Here is a 9,481-nt window from a genome sequence, read left to right as displayed (position 1 = left end):
CATAAGAACATACCAAAAACACATTTTCGAGATGTTTTAAGATGACCGTATAAGGTTGGTATTGAAAGATATAATAGGAATTATAAAGGTATTAATTATTTTCATTTATTATTAGGATGGGTGGGAAAAAAGTGGGAATAGATTTTGAAATTCTTTGAGGCATTTCAGAACTACATATTTTTTAGATCGCCACTTTTTGGCACACCATGATCCTGCACATACCCTTGGCTTGGACCATACTTGATAGAATCAACATGGGGTGAAGATTTATATATCTTGGAGAAATTATTACAAAATATTCTTGAATTTCCAATTCATGAATAGTTCTTGAAAAAATATTTCTTTTGATGGTACTTTTACTTCCATGAGCAATATTTTAGGTTTGTGTACATTTTGTAAGTCATTTTATGTGTGTTTTACCTATATATATTTGTTTTGGTTATCTTCTATGTGCATACCTCTCTAAACAAAGTTGAGATTTGAGAATTATGTGGTTGGATTTAACTAGAAATTATGAATCCTCATATGGATGCTAGCTATCCATTATCCCTAGACAAAGCCACTATTGGCCTAGTTTTTCACCTTGGTAAAATTCTAAAAAAATGTTTGAAAAATCCAATTTTCTATCTGAGTTGTTAGGGTTTGAAATTTTCATATGTAAAATTACCCTATAAAAACCCTAGTTCATAATCCATATTATTCTTTTCATTAGAAACCCACCTCTTTTTAAAATGTGTTTTCATGCTTATAAATAAGAAATTTGAAATCCTTAAGGTGCCACTATGCAACCAAGGTGATCACATGGTCGTTACGTGGTCTAGTTGGTAACATTATATAATGTGACTACATGAAATAGTTAAAAGGCTCAATGTTTGCATGATCATAGTATTTTTTTTGCAAAAGGTCATACTCAACAAAAAATGAGAAAAATAGTTAAGAAAGTGGTAGTCATGTGGTCTCACACAATTAAATATGAGGTTAGAGTTTCAACCTATGATCGAGAAAAAAGGGGTTATCGCTTCATTGTAACCCTCTTCAAATTTCAAATATTTGAGATGTGGTGGCCTCTGAGGATAATTGACTTGTTAGAATAGCAGAGTTATGGTGTGAATATGTGACCAAGGTTAAAATGTACCAATGGATTTTTTGCTAAATAAAGTTCAAAATGTCCACATAATAGAGTGACTTAGTTGTTATCACTCAACACCTATTGTCACTCGACACTTGTTATCATTCGACACCTGTTCTTGATCTTGGTTAAGTGTATTGACACTCAGTTGTCAAATTTATTCTTTAAGCTAACAATCTCCCCCTTTGACATGAGTGGCAAAAACACTTAATTAAGATCCATGTGCCATAGTAATTTATCCATTATTCAAACTTTGCTCCCAAAATTTGCTATCTCCCCCAAAATTTCACAAAATTTTCTATCTCTACTATCTCCCCCTATTATTATACTTATCATTTCATTCCTGTACTCAACTTTTATTACTTATTCTCCCCCTTTTTGACACTTATGTCAATGGTCTTCACAGTGAAATTCCATACTTGGCCAAAAATGAGCTATTTACTTCAAGGAGTACCTTCAGAGCTGCATCCCAATTTGCTAATGCAACATCCAATGTCTTATGCTAGATGGCAATCTCTGCTGCTAGGTGTACAAGTCCATCAGATGAAGAAAGGTTGGGATCTTTCTTGAGGATTGTCTCTACATTTATCTGCTCCTTGTGAAGTAATTCCAAATAAGGAGTAATTGATGATTGAATTTGTATCAATTTGGCTTTTTTGGTTGCCTCCTCTACTGCTAAAACAACTAGCTCTCTTTGTGTGTGAAGCGATTAGACAAAATGCTTCTCACTCTTAGCTGGATCTGTGGGGAGTTGCATCCTAGAAGTTTTCAGATTGTTTTCCAATCTCAGTATTTTATGGCTAGTGTCTTGTGTGAATGTGGAAAAATCACACAACTTGTTGTATAGGGAAAAGATGTTTCCTAGTACAAGTTTAACTGTTATAACTTTCTTTGCCAGTTCTTCTTGTGACAGTGCTATATCACCGGATATTTTACTATTTAATTTACCTTGGAACTTCTTTTCTGACCAATCAAGCAATTTGGCATTTGTTTCCTGGTCTTTGTTAGTCACCTGGTCAACTATATCAGATAGTTGTTCCATGATTGGTCTTGACTCATCTGGAGAGTGTAAGCAAAAAGCTTCTATGAATATATCTTTAATTTCATTCAATGTAAGCTTATGCTTGTATTCCTTTCTTAGTGCTTCTTGTCTCCTTCTTTTGTCTAATGCACTCTGAATTTCATTAATCTTTGCTTCAGTAAGAGTGCTAGATTCATAATATGGGATCTTTATTTCTTCATCAAGCTCAGAAACTCCATAGTGAAGTTTCTTGACTGCCTTTGATGAGCTCGAGCTTGGTGTCCTGATTTGCAATTGTAGTCTATTTGTGCTTGGCTGCTGAAGAGTTTGTGTGAGAGTACCAGATTTTGGTAATGCAACCAATGTTTGTATTGCAGTCTCCTCCTTCTTTTGTGTCTCTTTTTCTTCAGCTTGAATATCCCTTTTATGAATGCTAGGTGGGGTTGAACTTGTTGATTGTTCAGATGTTTCTTTTATTTCCCCTGCTGCTGTACTCGGCACTTGGAGTGTATCAGTGATTATACTTGGTGGAGGTGGTGGTGGAAGGAATAGAATACCAATAGTTTGTGTGGTCAAAGGTGGCACTTGTGCTTTTACCTTGGCTTCTGGATTCTGTAATTCATCAACACTGACCAATACAGGATTTGAACTTAATTTTGCTACAAGTGATGATTGGTCAAGGATTTCCAAATCCTCTGCAGTTAATGGATTGATGTTTAGATTTGAAGTATCTATAACATCCTTTATTTTCATGATATCTATAGGTGTGATGGTGGCATGAGGAGGACTAGGAGGAAATGTCTGTATATCTTGTATACTTTGATCTTGTGGCTCAACTGTATCTTTATCTTCCTCTTTCTCCTCATAGTGTGCCTGTTCTTCCTTTTCTTCTTTTCTTTCCTCCACTAGTTTCTTCTCCTTTTCTTTGGTTTCTGTCACCTTCTTTTCTTTTGTCTTGGCAATTTCCTCTGCCTTATATTCTTCATTATATACATCTTCAGTTTTCTTGTAAACTATTTTCCACAATCTTGTGGATTTAGTAACTACCTCTTCAATTTTATTCTACAGTATGCTAAATGCTCTATACTTGGGAGTGAATCTATTATTATGCCTTTTTACGACATTTATTATTTGATCTTTAGTCAGATCAGGCAACAATATTGCCAATGTAGACTCCCTTATTTCTTTTTCCATTTGTAAACAAAAATGCCATTTATCCTCTACAATTTTATACAATTCTCTTGACATAGATTCATCTAATTCTAGAGGTGTGTGCTTATACTCAGCCATCATAGCATACACAGGTTCCTCTAGTTTATTTTTCTCTTCTTTGGTGAGGTTAGAAAAATTTAGGTTCTTTAGACCTTTTAAATCATTATTTCTAATTTTTGAACATAATTTATCAACAATAGTCTAAGGTTTGTGTCTTATCACTTGAAATTGACTATTGTCCTCTGACTCTGTTTTCTCCTCATCTGTTTCAGGTTGGGGGATAAAATTATTTTTCTTTGTCTTAGCAATAGTCTTCTTTGAGTCTTTCTTCCTTCCTTTTGCCTCTTCTTGGGCTTTTTGTGTTGTAACCCTTGTGGTAGGTATCTTTGATGTAGGGGCAGCAACTTTCCTTCCTTTGGATTTAGGAGCAGAGGGAGTTGTGGTCTTTCTCTTAACTGGTGCTTCCTTGGCTTCTTCTACCTCAGCACTTTCCTCTTTGTCTTCTCCTGACCCTTGAGTCTAACTTTGAAGTTTATCTCCTTCTTCTTCAATGTCTTCTCCTTCTTCTTCTGCTGTCCCTTCTTCTTCTTCCACGCTAAACTTTCTTTTGATTTGTCTCACCATTTTCTCTTTCTTCTTTACTGCCGAAGCAGTCTTCAAATCTGTTATTACCTTTGATTTGACAACATCATAGGTTCCAAAAATTTGTGCATTTTTATCAGCTTCTTCTGCAAGTAGAGCTGTTATTGCTACAGAGGCTTGATCAACATCAAATTCATAACCTAGTGGTCTAAGCCATTTGATTCTAGGTATAACTGCTTGTATGTAGGTATAATCTATATCCACAAGAAAACAAATGTCTTTTTCATATTTCTCAGTCAATGAGACTAGAACTATCATTCTTTGTTTCATGGAATTTTTGAAGTCCTCAAAATAACCTATCATTTGGGCATCAAAAATTTCACCCATTTGTTCAGTGTATCCATTAATTTGTTCAAAAATTGTTTTATCTGAATTCCATTTTACTTTCCCCATAGAAGGAAATTCTTTCATCAGATAGAAGAACATACACATCAAAATTGATCCAAATTTGCATTGAGCTCCCTTGCTCTTCATTATAGCTCCCAAATTTTCATTAATCTGTTGAAACATGAGCTCTGCCAGATCATAAGTGTGATCCCTTTTGATTATCTTATATGCAACATCAATTGCTATACAAGGTACACTGTTCAACCTGCTTGATTGATAGAATTTGTGTGAAATAATTCTCACAGCAAAATCTAGTAGGGGATCTATGACTGTGTCGATAGTCATTCCTCTATTGTTCCATTTGGCACCTGTATTTTTCTCTATTATTTCCCTTTTGTCACTTCATAGGGTCTTTGGCCGATCTAGGGTTTGAATACCAGTAACCCTATGAACAGTTTTCTTGGTAAATTTTACTAGCCCTGATTCTAACCAAAAAGATCCGTCATGTATTTGGTTCAAAATTATCCGTACCCATTCTATTTTGAAAACAGTCAGAAATGCTAGGGTTTTGGTCAATCCTTTTCTTATTACTATTGAAAACTCATTTTCCAGTACTTTGTTTTCACACGATTTATTATATGCATTACGAATTTCTAAGTCTCCTATGGCACCAATTTTTCAATTGTAACATCTACGAACATCTTGGACCATAACAACCTTATCCAGAATAACTAATAATGCTCCTGCAGGATCATTCTTGTATGCTACTTTTGGAATGGGCTTAAATTTAGGTTTTTTTACTTCATTACTAACCAACTGAACTTCATGACTCTCTAAACCCTTGGTGGTTCCTGACCCAGATGCCATTGTTTGCCAAACTAGGGTTTATAATTTAAAAAAGTTTATGAGTCCTACGTAGCTTAACACTTAAGTAAAATACCTTAAATCGACAAAATTTGTTTTGAATAGCTGTTGAAATCTTTTACGAATGGCTTCTGAGCTATTCTTGATCTTCTCCGCTCCTTTTTCGGCTTTGCTTCTTGTTCGAATGGTGGGAAAATGATCAGAAATAGGATTTATGTACCCTTCAAAATAGAGTAATAAATACTTAGTACACTGCCAACTGTCTACTCGACTCTTGAAAGGTTTCGTCATAACTTGGCTCCCATTATGTTTTACTTTACTCGGCTCCTATTGATATTTCATAGCTTGGCATCAACTATCTCGATCGTTGTTAGAAACTCGGCTCCTAAAGACAATTTTTACATATTTTCACAAAGTTCTCAATTTTGACTTAGCATCTTTAATTTTTTTGATTTCATTTTTGTAGTTCTTATACGTCTTGGGACTGATTTATGATGTAACTTGGTTTATCAATCCCTCACACTTATTCTTTGCTTAATTTGATGAAGTGTGATCACTTGACCTATTGGGTGAAGTGATCTTTGTACTTGATGTGCTAGACTCATCTTTCTTCCTCCATGTCTTATTCATTTCACTTTTGATATGTCCAACATCTATCTTTGCCTTTCCATTGCAGAACTCAGAACTTGATGCCTTTGACCTTGTTGGGCAATTCTTGTTGACATGACCAGTTTTTAAGCAACTGAAACATGTGGTTTGACTAAACCATCTTTTGTAGTTCCCTCTAAAATGTGTTCTTATGCAATTTTGTGGGATATGTCCATATTCTTGACAATAGTGACAACTATACCTGGTGTTGTAATCCCAAAATTCATGGTTTGATGTCTTTGCTGGTTGATTTACTGTCCACATAGGTTTTGATCTACATTCAAATGCTCTATGTCCATACTTTTTGCAATTATAACAATTTCCATCGAATCTTTGAGTCCTTGTGACATTTTATTTGCAATTTTGTGTCTTATGTCCTTGCATGTTGCACTTGTGACAAAAACTTGTGGGTATGTTTGATTGATTGAATCTTCTACTCCTGCACACATTAGCTGTATGTCCCTTCTTATTACAGAAATGGCAAGTGGGTTTTGAATTCTTACCTTTATCACTTCTTTTTTCAGCACTCTTTGATGATTCTCCAACTTCAGTGCTATTGTATCCTAGTCCTGATGTATCATGGGTAGATTTTGGTGATTTCAGCAACTGTTCAAAATATTTGATTGCTTCACTTGATTTGTTGAGATTCTCTGCTACCTCTTTTTCCTTGTTCAATTCATTCTGCATTTGTTCATTTTGCATCTTCAAGGTAGAGATCTCAATATCCTTTACATTGAGTTCATGATGAAGGTTCATCATTTGCGCAAGTAAATCCATCTGCATGTTTGAGATCCTTGACAATTCAATACATTTTTCTTCAAGTCTCTTTGCAAGATTCCTTTTGTCATTTTCCATCATGACCTTATCATCAACTGCTCTTTTCTTTTGTTTAGTAATTTCACATATCATTATAGCCTATGATTCATGTTCCATCTTGAGAGTTCTTATTTCTTCTACTTGAATTTTATTTTTCTCCATCAGTTCTGCTATTGCTGCATCAAACTCTTTAGTGTCTCCACTGGAAAATATGTTGGTGGTGTCAATCTCCTTGTAGTGTATATCATTTTCAGCTATGGCTAGATCCTTCCTCTTTTTTAATGAGTTTCTCAAATTTTTTTTGAATTCCTCCAAGCTATGCAGAGCAAGTTTCACATCTATCACTTGATTTTCAATGATCTTTCCAAGTTTGAAAGCTTCCATCTTAAGATCTTTTCCCTCCAAGCTGTTAGGCTTTTCCTTGTGAGAACCTGGCTAGCTCTGATACCAGTTGTTGGAATATTCAAATATGGAAGGAGTACTTATGAGAGGGGGGGGGGGGGGGGGGGGAGGGTTGAATCATAAGTATCAAACTTTAGCCAATAAAATTTTAACTGAAAGTAAATTGCATGCATATCAAATAAACATGTAACAAAACACATGCATCAATAACTCATAACACGGGAATTTTGGTAACCAAGAAACCCTCTAGGAATAAGAAGGTAAAATTGGGGTGGGGATGATACCCACAAAAATTTACTGGAGCAATATTGTTTAACCACTTCTGATGGTTTGCCCTGTTAAAGGCTTTACACTGTGTTAATAGTGACCTGGTTAGAGGATTTGCAAACACTTAACATGAAGTGTCACCCGATTAAAGGATTTTAATCACCTAATCAAAAGGTTCTTACAAAATAGTTGTAAAGCTAACCTATCACCATAGGATTTTCATTCTAATACAATTGCTAGAGAGTATTAGATGCAATAAACCTGATAGATTACAATCTTTGACTGTTGAATATAGGCTCCTTTTTTGCCTTCTCCTGATCTTGATCCTTTGTGATCTGATAACTCTTGCTTCTGAAAATAGATTTTGCTTATGCACCCTTGTATGTCCTCCAATATATTACATCTCTCACTATTATAGTGAAATTTCATCTTCCTTATAAAGACTTCAAAGACTCAGGGTTTGTTTTGGATCTACGATTCATATTGAATCTCAATTTCCCGCTCAATACTTATCTTTTGCTGATTGATTGCATGCCTTTAGCATTTTCCTTATTGGTTGCATGCAAATTACATATGAAAAACAAAAGTTTCGATCTCATCATTAAATCCTTCAAAATTTTCCTTCTTTCGGCTGCAAAAACTGTTTCCATCATAGTTTGTCCAATTCCAAACTTTTATGTTGTTCTACTGAGTTACTCAGCTCCTGAAGTATTCCTGACACTTGGCACATGTTGTTTCCTGGTTAGCTTGGCACCTGAACAAAACTGTATCACTCGACACATGTTGTACTCGACACTTGTTGCACTCAAAACCTATTATCACTACGCACCTATTGTCACTCGGCACTTTTTATCACTCAAAACATGTTGTCACTTGGCACTTGTTATCACTCAACACCTGTTGTCACTCGGCACTTGTTATCACTCGGCACCTGTTCTTGATCTTGGTTAAGTGTATTGACACTCAGTTGTCAAATTTATTCTTTAAGCTAACATTAGTGATAAGCTATGATCACATTGTTAGAGGCCTAAAGATACAATATTCTTAGATAGCTGCACCCTAACAAAAAAATTAGTGAGGATAACTAAAATGCTTGATTGTGTAGTCAGAAGGCTTTAAAGATAACAAGGATTATGAGTTGTAATTTGGTGATGCAGTTAAGTGTTTATTAAGAAATTGTTTGATAGCATGGTCATGTAGTTAGAAGAAAAAAGATAATTCAGACCTACGACTGGATGAAGTTGTTAAATATGAGGCAAAATTTTCTCAATCACACCGTTAAGTGGTAAAAGGAAAAATATAGTTGTGACTTGGCAAAATATTTGATTGCATAGTTACTGGTCCAAAAGTTATAGTTAAATGAAAGATTATGAACTGGCAAAAACAAATTATAACCTTTGAAGGATCCTTTGATTGCACAGTCATAGCATTAGAAAATATAAGTTATAAAGGAACTCGTGACTAGGTGACACAGTTAAGAGCCTATTATAAAACCCAATGATCGCATGGTCACACATATGAAGAAATAAAAGGAAAAGAAGGACATGACCACTTAAGAATTTTTTTGAAAAAAAATTAGTTTCCATCATGCAACATAGTAAAAAAGATGTTAAGATTTGTGTGGTCATGGAGTTGCATAGTTAAGTGCCTAAAGTAGAAAAGAAGCTATAGAGTAGCGATAAGGTATTTTAAATAGTGTTCATTGGGTCAGAAGGTTAAGGGGTTAAATTAAATTTTAAACATTGAAGTAATGACCAAGATATTCACATAGTCACAAGCATAAACATAAAGTGGAAAATTAGCCTTGCAAAGCCATGAACAACTAGCAGTATGTAGTGTTTGCATGGTCACAACATAAGATTTTAATATTAAAGTGACTATTGAAACCTTATATTTATTAAAAATATGGTTACTACCTAAACAAATGCAAAATGGTTTTGAAAGCTAGTTGTATAAGCATTGTAAATATTGATAGTGACACTATTGGAGATTTTGGGAATTCTCATGCATGTTGACTTAAGACACCATTAATGCTTTTCTTTTGCAAAATTGCTATTAAAAAAATGATGCACTAGATTTGTAATTTCATCATTCACACAATTCAAAGAAAAGAATGTTGAGTGTGATGTTTCTTTCAGAGTTTTAAGTTGTAG

Source organism: Cupressus sempervirens, chromosome 11, assembly GCF_028749045.1.
Source record: "Cupressus sempervirens isolate cs-2001-9-10 chromosome 11, ASM2874904v1, whole genome shotgun sequence".
NCBI classification, from domain to species: Eukaryota; Viridiplantae; Streptophyta; class Pinopsida; order Cupressales; family Cupressaceae; genus Cupressus; species Cupressus sempervirens.
Note: the sequence above shows the minus strand (reverse complement) of the source record.